General features: G+C 37.1%; 1 protein-coding gene across 4 annotated transcripts in view; it reads right to left on the bottom strand.

Annotated features, from left to right (window-relative positions):
• The window catches only part of bru1 (bruno 1), a 138,118-nt gene extending 123,273 nt beyond the window's left edge, over window positions 1–14,845 (bottom strand). For 2 of the 4 annotated variants that reach the window (XR_016269335.1, XM_089464991.1), the window contains exon 1: window positions 9,011–9,320. The gene's annotated coding sequence lies outside the window, so the exon portion shown is untranslated. Of the gene's footprint in view, window positions 1–9,010; window positions 9,321–14,706 lie in introns of those variants that run through there. The other 2 variants (XM_089464993.1, XM_089464994.1) reach the window with 2 other exon arrangements.
• Window positions 14,846–16,883: the final 2,038 nt, after the last annotated feature.

Raw genomic sequence — 16,883 nt, 5'->3', positions numbered from 1 at the left:
TAATTTTATATGGAATTTTGCAGAATCAACTAAGAAATTCTTGTAGAAGCGGATTTACAAAATTTTTGAAAACTAAAAAATATATATTTAATTTTTGTTGTTGTAATTTTATAGATACTTTAGACTACAAAATTGTTACATAAAATATTTCAAAACAAATAAGGTATAGATATATATACATATTTAAATAATTTCTTAAAAAAAAAATAAAATAATTTTCAATAATTTAACAATCATATAAGGCTTTGGTAAACCCGAAAATGCATTTAGAAACTCTATTTTTGTTTATTTAGAATATTTTATTTGTTTATGCCACATTAAGCAAAGGACTTGGCTAAAGAGTAAAATATCCCAGTAAGAGCGCGCAGGCGCATTGCAGCGAAACGGTTAAGGGGAACAAATTTCGTAATTTTTAACGGGTAAAAAAAGAAGTCCAGAGCTAAAAACAAAAGCCAAAACAAAATGTAAACAACATTAAGTTCATTAAAAAAAAAAAACAATATGAGCTAAGATTGAGTATTAACTAGCCAAACCGACGAATAAAAAAAACTATTAAGAGAGAGAAAGAGAGGAACCGAGCGAGAGAGAGCAGCTAACGTGGGCCTTGCTGACAATTAAAGTGAAGTCTTTGTCTTTGCTCGTCATTAGCTTAAGCGTAATCCGCTTGCCTGTGCACATACAGCTCCTTTGGGCACCACAAATACCAAACTAACTAACCAACTAAAAAACCAAACTCGAACTAACTGATGTACTGATGCAATATCATGCCGCTCGACTGCGGCAAGCAGCATGTCTAACAAATGCCAGCAACTTTAACCGCGACAAGCGAACAAAACGAAATAAAAACGCTACGGAGCAGCAGTGTCCCCGGTAACAACAAATACAAATACAACAACAAATAACAGCGGGTTAACGTTGGCCCGCGCCGCTGTGGTCGCCACCACAAGGACAATAAATACGCAACAACAACAACAACAATAGCATGCGAGCGCAACAGCATCTACGGAGTCTACGACAAACAGGCATATCAACAGCATCATGATGTAAAAAGTTTTTGCATTCGAGAACCTTAAACCACCTCCAACCAGCTAACCGCGCTGCCCAACCTCTCCACCCACGCCGCTGACTCAAACAAGCCCCCGTCGACCTACGCCACCCGCAGCCGAGACCCCGCCAACAATTTTTGTTTACAAACTTTTGCTTGTTTGTGTATTGTGCGAAGCGTTTGCTGGCAGCAGAAACAGAAAGCGTGAGAGAGAGAGGGAGAGAGGGGAGAGTAATGTGGATAACTCGAGAGAGCAGGTGGGCGAGACGGCAGCTGTTGCTGTTGCTGTGTGTTAGCATTGTCCACAAAGGACTCCGCCAGACTAGCCGCTCGCTCCTTTGCCAACGAAAACGGTGCGACGCGCGCCAAAAGTTGCAAAATTTTTTTATGTTTGGTTTCGCTTCATCTTCATTTTTCTCCCACTCTCTCTCTTTGCTTAACTGGGAAATTCCTGATGCGATTATGAGACGCCTTGTTAAGTCAAGTCGGCGTAGCGATGTCGCCGGAAATAGATCATATGACAAGGATGCTAAATATTTGTGGCTTTGCGGTCAGGTAAGCTCACTCCAAGTGCAGCGAAAAAACGAAGAAAATGGACAAAAAAAAAGTTACCTATGGAAGGGGTTGATGGAAGGAAGGAAAACTGAGACCCTATAGGGCTATTTTAAAGATTTTGATTTAAGACCTCAATTGTTAAGCCATTTTTATACCCTGAACCCATTGAAAATGGGAAATCAGCGTATAATGGTTTTGTTGAAATATATGTAACAGGCAGAAGGAGGCCTGGCAGAGTATATATAATAAAGTATATATAATCTTGATCAGGGCGACGAGCTAAGTCGATTTGGCTCTGTCCGTCTGCCTGTCTGTCCGTATGTTTGAACGCGTCGATTTTAGAAGATATAAGAGCTAGAGACTTCAAAAATTTTTTTTATGTCCGTATATGTAGCGCGGATATCGAGTTTATCACTAAAATCGATAAATTATCCCGCTATCGATAAAAACCGTATCGAAAATCAGTTTTAAAATTATATCTCCTACATCTTTAAAGCTAGTCTCCAAATTTTATATGTATACTTATATGCATTTTTTACAATTTTGGTTTTTAAAATTTAAATTCATATTACGAAATATCACTATCAGCATCTTCATGCTTGACAAAAAATTCAATACAAGCTAACAAGCCTGTCAAGTTTTATCCCTCAACTAAGGCTAACATTGACATGAATTGTGTCGAAGTCTTTGCAGACAACAGATTTGTTGTCAATTATGGGGAGAAGAAAGAGAACAAACAGCATATCAAATATCCTTTAGAGCAGCTTAAAGCAGCTCAGCATATTATAAATTTCTGCCCTTATCTCAAGCCTTGCACTGCAGTGTCCTAGATGCTCTACAATTTCTACACCCTTTGCTGAACTTACGCTTAACAGATACAATGTTGAGCTGAGCGCACTTACCTGCAACGAGAGAAAACAATAAAAAATGAAAATCAATTGGCTGTATCATAAACAGTGCTTCAAATTGATTATAAAGTCGTAGAAGCTTCTAAGTAAAGTACTTGAAATCCACTCTTAACAGACAGTCGGACAAACAGGCAGGACAAGCACAAGCATACACGCACACACACACCCATACAGACGCAAACGTAGAGCTTGAAAAGGCCTCGACCACAGCGAAGTGTACTCAGTGCTTTCCATCAAACTATGGAGCCGCAGCTGCAACCCTGTTCGACCTAAAACCCACTCACTCGCCACCTCCTGACCGACCCGCAATGCAATAACGCCGACAGATTACAAAGTGCACATGTGGTGCGCCATAAAGTAGTGGGTTGTACAATGCCAGAGCAGCGAGCGGAAATCCATGTTGCAACAACAACAGCCCCAACAATAGTAGCAACAACAATAAGCTGATGTCTAGGAGACGACACGCACTGACTGTGCCGTGGCCAAAAGCCTTTGCCCGCTTCTCCTACTCCTTCTTCTCCTTCGCCCTTTTTCCTGTGGCCTTTTGCCGAACTCCATTAAGTTTACGCGACCAGCAACACACGAAGAACTTTACTTCTGTGGTCGCTGGGGTTGCGCAAGCAGCTTCTCTTTGGTTGTTCTCGACGTTGTCCAACTGTATTGCTCTGTCTATTGATGTCTCTCTGATGTGTTGCCCTTGGCCACTATGTTAGGTCTATATCGTCGCATGCACTCTGCATGAGCAGCGCAGCCTCAGCGGCATCCTATACAGCACACCCAAAAACTTGACAGCATTCCAAAATGTAACTAGTTTCTCGGACAGGGAGCGAACATCATTCACTCTAGCTGCGCCTATTTCATTATGTAGATTTCATGATGAAATATCGTCAACACGTGTGTGTGCGCACAAAGTGTTTGACGAACAATTGAGAAAAGTTAGGCCTAGGCCATAACGGGATAAGCAGGGTGAATGGACAGTAAGAAGTGTTTAATGTGCGAATTTAATTTAAGGAATAATAAATAAAAAATAAATATACATATAAATATAAATATTAATAAAAATAAAAATAAAATAAAATATAAATATAAATATAAATATAATATAAATATAAATATAAATATAAATATAAATATAAATATAAATATAAATATAAATATAAATAGAAATATAAATATAAATATAAATATAAATATAAATAAATATAATATAAATATAAATATAAATATAAATATAAATATAAATATAAATATTATAAGTTTTAAATTTAAATTTCACTATATCTAACAAAATATAAATATCCTGAAGCAAGAGAATTTCGAATCCACATACACATACCAATGCAATTTCTAATACAGTTTAGATAAAACAAAAACATTTCTGGCGAGTCGGTTTTAGCACTCCATTTTATATAGACTTGCTTGCAGCATTCCGTTAAAGCAACTGCCACAGTGGCTACGTGCCACAGACATGAACGACAATGCGACAAAAGGAAGTTCATGCAGCTTTGTTGTCGCTGCAAGACTCAAGACAGAGAAACAGAAGACAGTTGCCACATCAAACACCGTCCCACAAATAGCTGCACAAGACGGGCTCATACCCAAGGCCTTAAAAAATATACAAAAAAAAAAAAAAAAAAAAAGGAGCTGCGGATGAGCAGAGAGAATGTGAAGTGCAGCGCACATACAAAACAGATAAATGGTAGCAACTTTTTAACAAAACCAACGGACGGGGCCCAGTGCATTGAGAAGACAGCAACCCCCAGAACCCAACCCCCGAACAATTGCTTGCCCAAGCCCCATGCTACATTCTTCTATATTTCCTTTTTTTATTTTTTCATTGCCCCTAAGCAGCAGGCATTGGGTCGAGACAAAATGTAAAATTATGCGGCAGTTGGAAGCAAAAGTTTATGGTTGACCCGAGCGCATAAAGCGAGAGGGAGGGTGAGGGAAACAAAGAGAGGAACAGTGGCCAAGTGCATTTATTGTCTTTGGGTAAGGCAGTCGAGCAGGCAAATATGCTGCAAGCCTGACTGATGCTGCTGATGCCCCCAAGGAGTCGTACATACACGCACACATTGCGACAGCAAACAGGAAGTACGCATTTCCTGCACTCGAAAACAGGCACAGAGAGCGAGACGGAATGTGAGAGAGGGCAGAGATTTCTCTGAAATACAGAGACTGCTGCTCAGTGCGAATGTCGCGACAACGTCGACAAATAACTTTTGACGCAAAAGTGCTGAAAACTGTTTTTCTTCTGGTCGTCTACAGTTTTGCCCACGTTGCCAAATTAATTGAAAATGACTAGACCTGAGGGAGCGAGAGCGAAGGACAGAGATAGAGATAGTGAGAGAGAAGAGCTGGGAAGAGCTTTTGCTACGCCAGACAATTTGGCGAAGTATGTGTGCCTTGATCTTGACGCTTGTCCCTGAACTTGGCGCCCACTCTATTAGTGTGCGTGTGTGTGTGTGTGTGTGACTCCCTCTGTGTGTGTGTTGGGCAGCGGCACAAATGAGTTTCGTGTCACAAGTTGACCCAACTGAGATTAAGTGGGCGTTTAATTTGCCAACTCTCGCTGGGGTCGCCGCCCTTGGCTCACAGAAATTGCGTTAATGTAATCCCCGCATGGCATATGCTCCCGTTTTTTTTCCCGCTGACTCCCCAGTTTAGTTGTTTTTTGTTTTTCTTTTCGATTTTTTTTTTTTTTTTTTTTGGATTGTCGCTTGGCTGGCGCCGTCGCTGGCTTTTATTTTTTGGGTGGACTTGCCCCGTGCTGTGCTTTATCCTTGAGCAGCAGCAAGCCCTCGACTTACTGGCTGGCTGGACTGCCCGCCGGCTGATCTCTGCGCGGTATTTTAACTTAATCAACAGAGTAAATAACACGTCCACTGCTATATTTGGATATGTATATCTTCTTCATTTTTTGGCTTAGTTACGTTTTATGAAGTCGCAGCATTTTGTGGATTATAAGTTATGACACTAGCTTAATGTTAATCACTAACCATTTCTGTGGGTATGGCAGACTTTGTTTATAAATTTGCAAAAATAGTGTTAATACAATAAAGGTCGATTTGTCAATATTGGTTTAGGAAATATGGAATGTTTAATTCCATAAAATTTTGTGAATCTCTTTATTTAATATATTTAACTCTCTCTGAATCTCTTCACCTCTTTTTTAACTATTTTCTGCATTGCTCTACATTGCTCTATATAAATACACTTTCGCAAAAAGCCTACAACATTGTGCCTTTAAAACAAGGAAGTCAAATTAAATTTTAAAATATTTCTTAACCTTTTAAGGCAGTCCAATAAAGTTTCTAATCAGCTTAAAAATGCAAAGTGAAAATTTATTATTTAATCAAAGTAAATCAAAATTTTTAACTCATTCAATGAAAATGTTTAATAACCAGCTTAAGACAAGCGACAGCAATTTAAATTAAATATTTATTTGACATTATTATTTATTGAACTGAACAATTGCGTAAGGATTAGCCCAGTTTGGCTAAGAAATTCATTACAAACATACGAATTGTTGGCTCAAAAAATAAAGAAGAAAAGTGAAAAAAAGCGACAAGTCGTGAGTAGCTTAGCTTCTGCCTTGGCTTGGCTTCGCTGTTCTTCCGGCTGATTGCAGCAGTCAGAGCTGGACTGCGCGCAGAGCAATTAATGTGAAAATTTCAAAAGAAAAACCAAATATATATGTAGAGAGAAAGAGAGAGAGAGAGGGAGGGGGAAAGAGTGAGCTGAAAAAAAGCTGCTTCAGCGGAAAAACACAAACAGCTAAAGAAATCTGAGCGCAAAGTCCCCAGCCAACTGAAGTGATTTTCGCACTAATTAACTGCACTTAGTTGACACATACCAATCTATTCACACACACTCACACACAGATACGCAAACACACACATGCACAGCGCTGTTGGCATAATCAGAAGCAGTGCAGCATTTTAATTGGTTTCCAGCGCTGCCAATATAAAGTCCCACATGTGCAATCGGAATTTCTAGAGAAATTATAGAAAGTAAATGAAATGTGGGCGTGTATGAGGAGTGTGTGTGCGCGCGTGTGTGTGTGTTTGTGCTTCTAATGCTGTGGGTGGGCACTTTGGCTGCAAGTTAATAATTACGTGGCGCCGTTGACAGCTTTACAGTGGCCTCAAACTCGGTGCAAAATAGTCCCCAGCCATGGAACCAGTTGCAAGTTTTTATGTTTATCGTTGGCATTGCATGTCAAAGGCAATGCACTCTCTGGCTGTTGGCAAGGCTTTACACAATTTGAATGCCCGCTAATGAGGCACAAGCTCCAGTTAATAACCCACCCGGCTATACATGGCAGCCTTTCTATATTTAGAGTTGCTTTCTAACTACTTGCGAGGGAGACGAGAACATCAAAGCTAAATATGGATAAATAAATTGTTTAGATAAAAAACATTTGAAGTTCACCTCTCAACTGTGAAAAACACTAAGAAAAGGCCGTTCATAAATATTGTATAATTGTAATTATTCTGTAATCTTCATTTGTTTATATATATGTATATCTACTTATCAAATATTCAGATGAGTATTTATTATTTTATACTAAAACTACTAAAAATAGCTATCTTACTGGGTATCTCAGACTCCATCATTTCTTAAACAAATATATTTGTATTAAATATCCCCTGTTTATTTGTTAGCTAAGCATCCACATCACACCGCTCAATTTTGAGCAAGAACGTAATAAACATTAATGTTACGATCCAAATGAGACACAATCGACTCTGAGAGCCAAGTAAAACAAGAAAACGAGAAAAATAAATATATATACATACATATATCTGCGAAAAGAAAAACAAAATACACCTAGAGAAATAACAAGCAACTGGAAACTGAAAATGCAGTACACGGCGGTAAAAGTAAACAGCAAGTGCTATAAAAATGCGATGCTTCGAGCCAGGGCAGATCATATGAGCATTACCAGAGTGGAGCAGAGCAGAGCGGCGCCAAGTGCATAAAGTCCAAGTGCAGGAACCGGCCAAGGATTGGATGACTACTGGGCTAAAGGAATTGGCTTGGCCCAAGTTTCACGAAACGAGTCAACAACTGCGGCATTGCACACACACACACGCTAGCACTCACACAGTTGAACACACGTTAGAACTCATAAAGGACATGCCAGGTTGGTATGGCAGAGGAGCTGAGCACATGATACTACAGGAAGGACACGACGGCACAAGACCGTACAGGACAGGACAAGCCAAACGAAACCAATTGAAGAAATGTTGCTGACACGTGAAGACGACAGCGACGAAATTAGTTAGCACTCGAGCTGCATTTGGCCCTGGTCCAGTAGCAGCAGCAGGACACACACACACACACACACACACACAGAGAGATACACAGATACGCTGGCACATGGACAATAGGCAGAGGCAGGAGAAACGCCACGTTGTGAGATTACAACACCTGCGGGCAAAAGTCGACTCGAATCTTAGCTGCTGCTGCTACTACTACTCCTGCTACTGATGCTACTGTAGTAGTTGCTCTTGTTTGAATACCCTAGACTCGTGGAATATTTCCTATGAAACCCTATGAAACTTATATATTATAGTCATATACCTACAATATTTGGGATGAATTCTTGATGAACTGTGCTATTTATACTTGGGAACAACTATTATGTGCACGTATTGCCCATTTAGACACTAATTTATTAAAGAAGATCAGACCTGTTCGCTCCATCCGTTTTAGGACTAACCATATAACAGAGCGATCTTATCACACATCGATTTGTCTCAGCTTAGGTTAATTTATGGCTACTGGTGTTTCATATAGAAGAAACGTAAAAAGTGTTTGCGGAGGTCAATCAGAAAATGATTTTTCATTTCGCAGTTTTTAAATAACTTGCCGAAATTATTAACAGGTAAAGACATATCTACTAAAAGTAAAACCATGGTATTTCTCATCAATAAGACTTTATGAATATAGATGATTATGAATATGAGTAGGAATAATAAATATGTGAATATTTGTAATTATATTGCAGTATAAAATCATGTTTGAAAATGTATTTGTAATAGCATCGCATTCTACATACTATGAACAAATTAACGTTTGCAAATGTATTTGTAGTATCGCATTCTATGTATATATTATATAGCTTTGTCATATATGTCATTGGAATGGCTTGTCAAGGCAGAGCACCGTATACAGGGTATTACAGAAGCCACTACTCTTGGGCAGTGCTTGCTTTTACTCTGTGCTCCTTTTGTATCCTGGTGCTGCAGCAATTAAATAGCTTCGAGCACACTGAACTCAATTGCAGCAATTTCAATAACTGTTAAGAACACTCAAAGGTACAAGGCTTTGGATAGCACAGACATACAGACAGTCAGACAATCTAGCTGATGTCTGATAATCTGTCATGCAGCAAGGCAGCCAAGAGTTCATTCTTCTAAATTTCAACAGCACAACCTTTTAACACTTATTTGTGGCACTTGACCAAATTTACTTTTCTTTTTTTGGCACTTACCCAGTTATTTTGATTGGAGCTTGCAATGGCCGAAAGGGAACACGAAATTTAAAAAAAATTTTTGATTTGGTCTATTGCGAATTTTTATTATATTAATTATATATATATATATACATATATACACATACACATATATATATATATATTGTATATTGAAAGAGTATTTTTTTTGCAAATTAAGTTTAGATCGTGACGCGGTACGGCCGAAAAGTTAACACATTAAGAATTTTGCCACTAAGAAGCCGAAATTGAACTTTTATAAAATATATGTACGCTACACAATCTGATTTTATAAACAATACAAAGAGTAAAAACAAGTTGACATAAACTGAAACATCTCGCAAAGTGTGCTTAGTTTTCTTAACCTAGCCACTATGCAAATGTGATTATAATAATCAATAATAATAATACTTAAAATTTATATTGTTTTGAATTAAGAACTTGAAAAGAAAATAAGTTGCGGAAATTAAAATTCATATTTTGAAAATAATAATAATCAAATAACACGTAAAAGAGATTAAAATGTTTATCAAATTCCAGGAATTTCATTTTATTACAAAATATAATCTTTTATCTTAAGCATTCTTCTCATTTATTCATTCATCTCCATTAGCTATAATTTTCCTTTTAATCAGTTCATATTTATCAGTCTATATGTACTCTTATTGTTTGCGCTTATCTTTCCCGTTTCAGCCACTAATCCAAGGCAGCTTTAGAAAACTTCACAGCTTAAATACCACAACGTAGACCTCCACTAATAATGATTACCAAAAGACCACGCCAAACTGCCAAGCTAGGCACAAATTTTCAACTACAACAACAGGTCCTGTCGTTCCTATAATCTTCCTCTGCCCCTATCCTCATCCTGTTCAGGTTCAGTTTAAGCGGAGCAACGGCAGAGCGCACAGCGCAGCATCTTTCTTATTAAGTTGTTTTCAAAACTAACTGCAAAAGTTGAATTATAAGCCGCCAAATGATGTCTGTCGCCTATGCAAACACACTAACACACAGTGAGAGAGAGAGAGAGGGGGGGAGAGAGAGGGAGTCTGTCCCAAAAAGAACTTCACAGTTGCCTGCCTGGGCACCCTCAAAATGTGGAGGCACTTAAGATGCTTAGCGCCATGGCAAGCGAAAATAATGACGCTCATAAAAACTAACTAAACAGAAAAATAAAGCAAACAGCATCAAAGGACGACAACGTGAAATACAGTTATATAGACAGCAAGAACTTAGAGCGAGATGCTCGGGTTCTTGTGGCAGATAGATGGAATCCGCCTGTTGGCTGTTACAATTATACCCTATAAGGGATTCGGAGTAAATGGATATAGGCATTTAACTACGGATTTATAAACGACAATTTAAGACTACTTTTATAAAGATTTTCTTTTTTGCAGATATAAACTTTTAACATATTAATATTACTTTGCATACGAATATAATAAGTTCTGATTGATTTTATTGATAAATAAATTTCTCCTACTTTTCATAAGTCTCACATAACATTCTATTCATTCTTATATTAGAGCCCTATATATTTGTATATCTTTCAATAACAGGGTATTTCAGAACCAATCCATGGCTTAAACTTGCCTCTTGCTTGTTTTTAAGCTGTGCGCGCTCGGAATGACAATGATAATGATGTGCGATAATGTTGGTAGTTGTTGTGTTTGCTTTGTTTATTGTTTTAGCCTCAGCGACAAATACTATGCACAATGATAATGAAGCCAATCGTAATGATGACGCCGATGCTGATAATGATCATTTCGTTGTTTATTATTGTAGCTTAGACAAGCTTCTGCTAAAGGATTAGTTGAGCCGCCTACGAGACACATTATAATTATTGCAGCAGCCGATTGCCACGCCCCCTCAACCAATCTGATTTAGTAGATGAAGAAAAGGGAGTAGGAGTAGAAGTTGGAGTAAAAGTGGTATTAAAAGTAGGACATGAATTAGGAGTAGTCCCATGAAGTCTTGATTTATTTATTAGCCGCGGCCTATGCAAGATTCCCTAATTCCTCTAAGCAATTTCATTAATTGATTTGAGCCGTTTGCATTTCCCATTTTCTTTTTAATTTTCTCTCGCTTTTCGTCTCTCGTTTTGCTTTAGGTTTTGGCATTGGTCCAACGAATTTGTACCGTGATTGAAAGCCTCTTTCCTGATTTGGATTGCGTGTTGCAATTCTTCTTTTTTCTCTGTTGGATTTATCTTGAAATCAGTGACCAAAGGGAGTATATTAGTTGTATGAAGTGAGCCAGAGTTGTTTGTGAGTTTATTTAGATTATCGTTTGTAACAGGAGATTTGTGTATACAGCCAAAAATAATTAAGATTAGAAAATTCTCATTACCGAACACTCTAAATAATTAATTTTTTGTCTATGAAACCCTAAAAATTTTTAACAAGAAACGAATGCGTTCCACTGAAGATCAACATTGAAGTTGTGATTAACGCTAGTTCATTTTAGCATTCATATAAGAAAGTAAGCTATAGAAGACAGCTATCAAGAAACTATGAACGAGTATTACGCTTTCAATTATACCCAACTGCAGCATTTTGGCTTGCTTTTATTTTTATTACATTGCTCTGTATATTGGCTTTGCTTTTGCTCTCCCTGCCAATTTTAGCAAATGATTTTCTTGGCACAACTTTTATTTTGTCTATTTAAATTTTAACGAAATTGTTGCTAAATGACATGCACACACACAAACAAACAGAATGAAGCACACACACACACACAGTTTCAATTCCGTCGCCTTTCGTAGGCTCATTTCTCTGGTGCTCACGTGCGTCTCAAATTGTATTTCAATTGGCATTTTGTTAACAAAGTTTACAGGTATCAACTTCTGAAATGGAAGTAATTGACGTTGAAATTGATTGCTATTGTTATGGAAATTGCCGAGCTAATGGTACAGGTTAGATACGAGTATCTGATATCCGATATTCGAGAAACCATTTTTGTTAGCAAAAATAAAACTTGCCTGAATATACAATGTGATGAATTCATCCCGACCACCTCTAATTAAGTCTCAATTTCGACTGCAACACACTGACATGGTAAAAATTGATATCAAATACCCCATTGCAGTCATTCCCAATTGAAAGCTGTCTAAACAATGTAAATGAATTTACTTAAGCCAATTCCACAGCGAGTTGCTCACCTGGCAATGCTCTTGACGCTCTAATTATAAACGCAACTATTTCTGGCCCTAACCCATTAACATTTTGTGGAGCACTGCAAGAGTTCAGTCCAATGGCTATTTGCAGCCTATAAATATTTGAAATGCGGCCAAACTTAATTAAGGCATATCAAAAGTTGCCAAAGCAAAGCTCCAATGCAATTATGCAACTTTTGCAACAATTTTTCAGATTGTTCACGTTGTTTATACGAGATGCAGGCGGAGGCGGACGCAGAGGCGGAGGTGGAGACGGCGCATAGCCAAAAGTTGAGAGCTAAGTTTACTCACCTGCTGCAGCTCAACTTTATTTCGATCTTTCATTCTTTTTTTCCTGCTTTTTGTGGGCAACTTGTTTTAAGCGCTTTTGGGAACTTATATATTATAATTTCATAACAAATTTGAAAGAGACGAAAAGGCTAAAGAGTTTCGCTTCGGCTGAGTATTAAAGAAAACAACCTGCAAGTAAAACATAATGCCATACATGTCGTATACACAACATCATCAATTTCACTTGACTGTTGTCTGGTCCAGAGATCAGAGTCGTCGCATTGTAAACAAGCACAGACAACATAAATGAACATATGTTTTACAAAGAGGATCAAAAGTCGGGGAGAAAAAAAAACATAAAAAAAAGGAGCTTTACATGCACCACGCAGAAAAGAAAACAGTAAAAGAAAATCCTTCAAGACAAAATCAAAAATAAGAACAAAAAATGAATAAAAAGAGTAAAATAGAAACGCACTTTATGCACATATTATTGAAGTCAACATAAAAATGTACATTGAAAAGTACAACCGAACAAGACATCAAATATATAAATATGAAATATAAACAATAAAAATCACAATAGACGAAAACAAACAAAACGGAAAGCGGATAACAAGTGGCGAATAAGGAGACATTTCCCATTGCTAACAAGCATAAAAAGCGAGTAAAACAACTTGTGCTAGACTCAGGAATACCCTGTTAAGTACATACTGCCAAAGATTACGGATGAGAATAATCTAATCTAGTCTAATATTTATACATGCAGAAAACATATATTTACAAGAATATCTTAATATCGATATATATCGATTACCCATGAATTCTAAAAATCGAAATCTCTAAATGTTATTTGTGTTGATAGCCTTTTCTAACCAGATAGTTATAAATTTTTAAATCACTAAATAATATATATTATATTATATTTTAAAATAGCTATTAGTTAATCGATAATGTTTTATTTTAAGAAAAGCTTATTTTTATTCTGGTCGAGTTAAATTTATTGAAATTTCGAATTGATCGATATTTGTACATTGTATACAATTTTACCATGTTTTTTCCTATTAACATCTAGATAGACCCTAACGACAAGACTTGTGCTTTATAGTACCTTTACTGACTTTATATATTATTTATGGCATACCCTTTTATTACTTGTCCATTAGTCATTCTGTTATACATAGATATAAGTAGGGTATCAAAAGCGAAATGGAAAGCTGCTTTAGCAACTCCTCGCCATATCAATGCAATTTGTATGCGACTAAAGATTCGCCTCCGGCATAACAAGAAGAAGTCGTGTTCTACCATCACCCACTTTTCTGACCCGTAATGAAATATATGTACAAATGTATATAAGTTGGTAGCACGAAAGAGCAACAGCAATAGCAGCAGCAGCAGTAGAAGCCGTAGCAGGAGCGATAGCAGCTCGAGGTCATAAATAATATTATTATGGGTTCAGTTATTGGCATTAGGAACTTGTGTTTTGTCAAGGCAAACAAAGTGCGTATCCTGGTCTCATTGTGTTTGCATTTATCTGCTGTGTATCCATGTTATTGGGTGCTATTTAACATCTACAATGTCACCGCTGTGGCGCCATTATTCATGCAACAAGGTGGCCGGAGAGACGCCTCTAATTAAGGCTAATTAAATGCTTTTACCCACAAGGTAATTGATCAATGTAAAAGAACTTTCGTGGGACGTTAAGATTATCAGTTGAGTTAAAATACATTTTTTACAAAAATTTGCGCAGTCGTTAGCCTGTTCAGTTACATTTCAATTAAATTGTAGCCACGTTTTCAATTAAAAAATCTGCGTCTAGTCATCTGTTTGCTATTTATTGCATTTCCATAATATAGCAAAAATGAAAATAAAACTACATATATTTTACTGGCAATACACTGTGAGGGCAAATAGGTGGACAGTTTTATTGACATATGGACGGACAGCAACAACGGCCAACAGATAACACAAAACACACATACATTTAAGCAATTACGCACACACACACACATTTACATTGCATAGGTATCAAGGTTGATTTATAAAGTTAAAAAAAAAAAAAAAAAAACGAGCAGATGGTTTTAATTTAATTAAACATAATAATTCTCTTTTATGTGAGACTGCATGAAATGGTAATTAAAACTATAACAAAAAAGTTGTGATTGAGTTGGAATAAAACAAAAAATAAAACATACATTGATATACGCTTAAGCACACAGACTTATTAACTAATCACCACTTAGCCTCAAGTACTCACATAAATTGCTAGAGACACAAACAAAAATGTAAATAAAGATATATTGTTGCGATATATATCGACTAAGAGACACCCACAAAGAAAGCGAAACACGTTACGAGAGACGTAATGACATAAGCGTTACACTTTTACGTAGTTTTCAAATTTTTTTCTTTTTGTTTCCTATTTGCAAACGACAATTACGCAACGGCACTTGTAATATAGTATATAAATATATATATATTTTTTTTTTGATAATTTTTTTTTTTTTTTTTTTTTTTTAATTTTCGTATGCTTTGTTTTTGTTTGGATCAAATTGAGAGACGCACAAAACGAAACGCAGACACACACAAAGTATACGAGATAGAAATATGCAAGTGGGGAAAACGTTAACGTTATCAAGACAACAGACTCTGACAAACTAAAAATCTCAAATTCGAATTCGAGTACTGCGACTGGGGCATGTGACAATTGTTGATGTTGCTGTTGCTGTTGTTGATAATGCTGATGATCACTGACCGGCGAACGCCTGAATTAAGAGGCGGCATCTATCGCTGAGAGCGTGCGCGGGAGATAAACACGACGCGAGCTATTTTCGAAATTGATAAGCAGCAAAATCGATCGTCGGAGCATTCGAACTTTTCAATACGATGTGTATGCAACGTAATCATCGAAAAAAAAAAAAAAAAAAACAAAAATACATACAGTAAAGTGCAGCTGCCTGCTTACTTATCAGTTAAGCATTTGCTGCAGCTGAGAGAGTATGCATGTGGAATAGAAATTGATTCGGATGTGAATGAGGTAAGAATGAAGATGACTAGGTAAATACTTTTTGAGAGTGGAATGAAATAGTATACAAACATATTATGTTTAATAGAAATTTCAACTAACAGAAATTTAGTTTGACAAAAAATAAATAAATAAAAATAAAAAATAAAAAGATCTAGAAGGGTAAAATATGAACGGGCTATAAAACCGAACAAACTTAGTTGTGATTCAAATGTATCGAAACCAAGCCTAACTTAAATATATAAAAGTGTATGCAATCAAATTTATACAATAAATAATAAAATAATTCCAATTACATTTTAGCCAGGAAATAGACTTTATCTCAAGAGATCAGTAAGATCACGTCTATATCAATAAAATTCACAAAATTAATATTAAAACAATTCATTAATTACATTAAAGCCAGCATTACAATAACTCTAAAAACCCCTCAACTCAACAGATCTGTTTACAGATCACGTCTATAGCTGCCCCATAAATTCCCAACTTCTAGTCAAACTAGTTTCAACTCTCCTTCCACAAAGACTAATCACCTTTATTGACCATGAAAGGACTGAAAGACAGCATAAAATCGATTTAAAGCACTACGAGACAACACACATCGATCAATGCACACAGGCGGCTGCAGCGTTGACCCCTGCGTTTCAGTCGATGGCTACTTAAAAACTTGAACAGCCGTAAATTCGCTACAACCAGGCTATGAAATTTAATAGCAGACATCGGGCAAGCTGAGCGAGCAGAGAGGCCAAGCCACGTATTGACCATTGGCCGCTCGAGCAGTGCGAACGTCTTTTCGGTACAAATACGCAACTGTATTAGCTCACGTAAAAGGGCACTCACTGGGTGGCTGGGTGGTTTTACGTATGTGTGTGTGTGTGGGTGTCCAGTGCAGTTTCTGTACGTATTATTGACTTTTATAGCTGTGCCGTTCATCGTCTCCGGCGCAGCTCGAGAGTTTGCTAGCGTGTGTTTACATTTTCAACTATGTAATTCGTTGCATTTTATTGCACATTTTATACTCGACGTGTGTGCGTGTGTGTATGCGTGTGTGTTTTTCTTGGTGTTAAATATTTATGACTAGCGTTGGGTACATTTGCGCGAGCACTGGGCAGGAGCTTTTCATTTCTGCACAAGTTTAACGAAGTGTTAAATGGGCTGGACCCAGACAAACGCCCCAATACCTTCATCATCATCATCATCAGCATGGTCATCGTCATAATCATTGTGTTGGTAAAGCAGCCTTTTTATCGAAATTTGTCACGCACCACATTGGGCTACGAATGGATTAATATCGGAGCGACAACAAAAGATTTTCATTTTAAGGATGATAGGAAAATGTTTGCGACATGAGTCGCATGAATGACAGCACATAGAAAAAAGTATAGAATCTCTTTCTATATATATGTGTG

The sequence above is a fragment of the Drosophila arizonae genome, chromosome 3 (assembly GCF_054131065.1).
Source record: "Drosophila arizonae isolate 15081-1271.41 chromosome 3, UAZ_ARI_1.0, whole genome shotgun sequence".
NCBI classification, from domain to species: Eukaryota; Metazoa; Arthropoda; class Insecta; order Diptera; family Drosophilidae; genus Drosophila; species Drosophila arizonae.
This window is presented reverse-complemented; position numbering and strand designations above follow the sequence as displayed.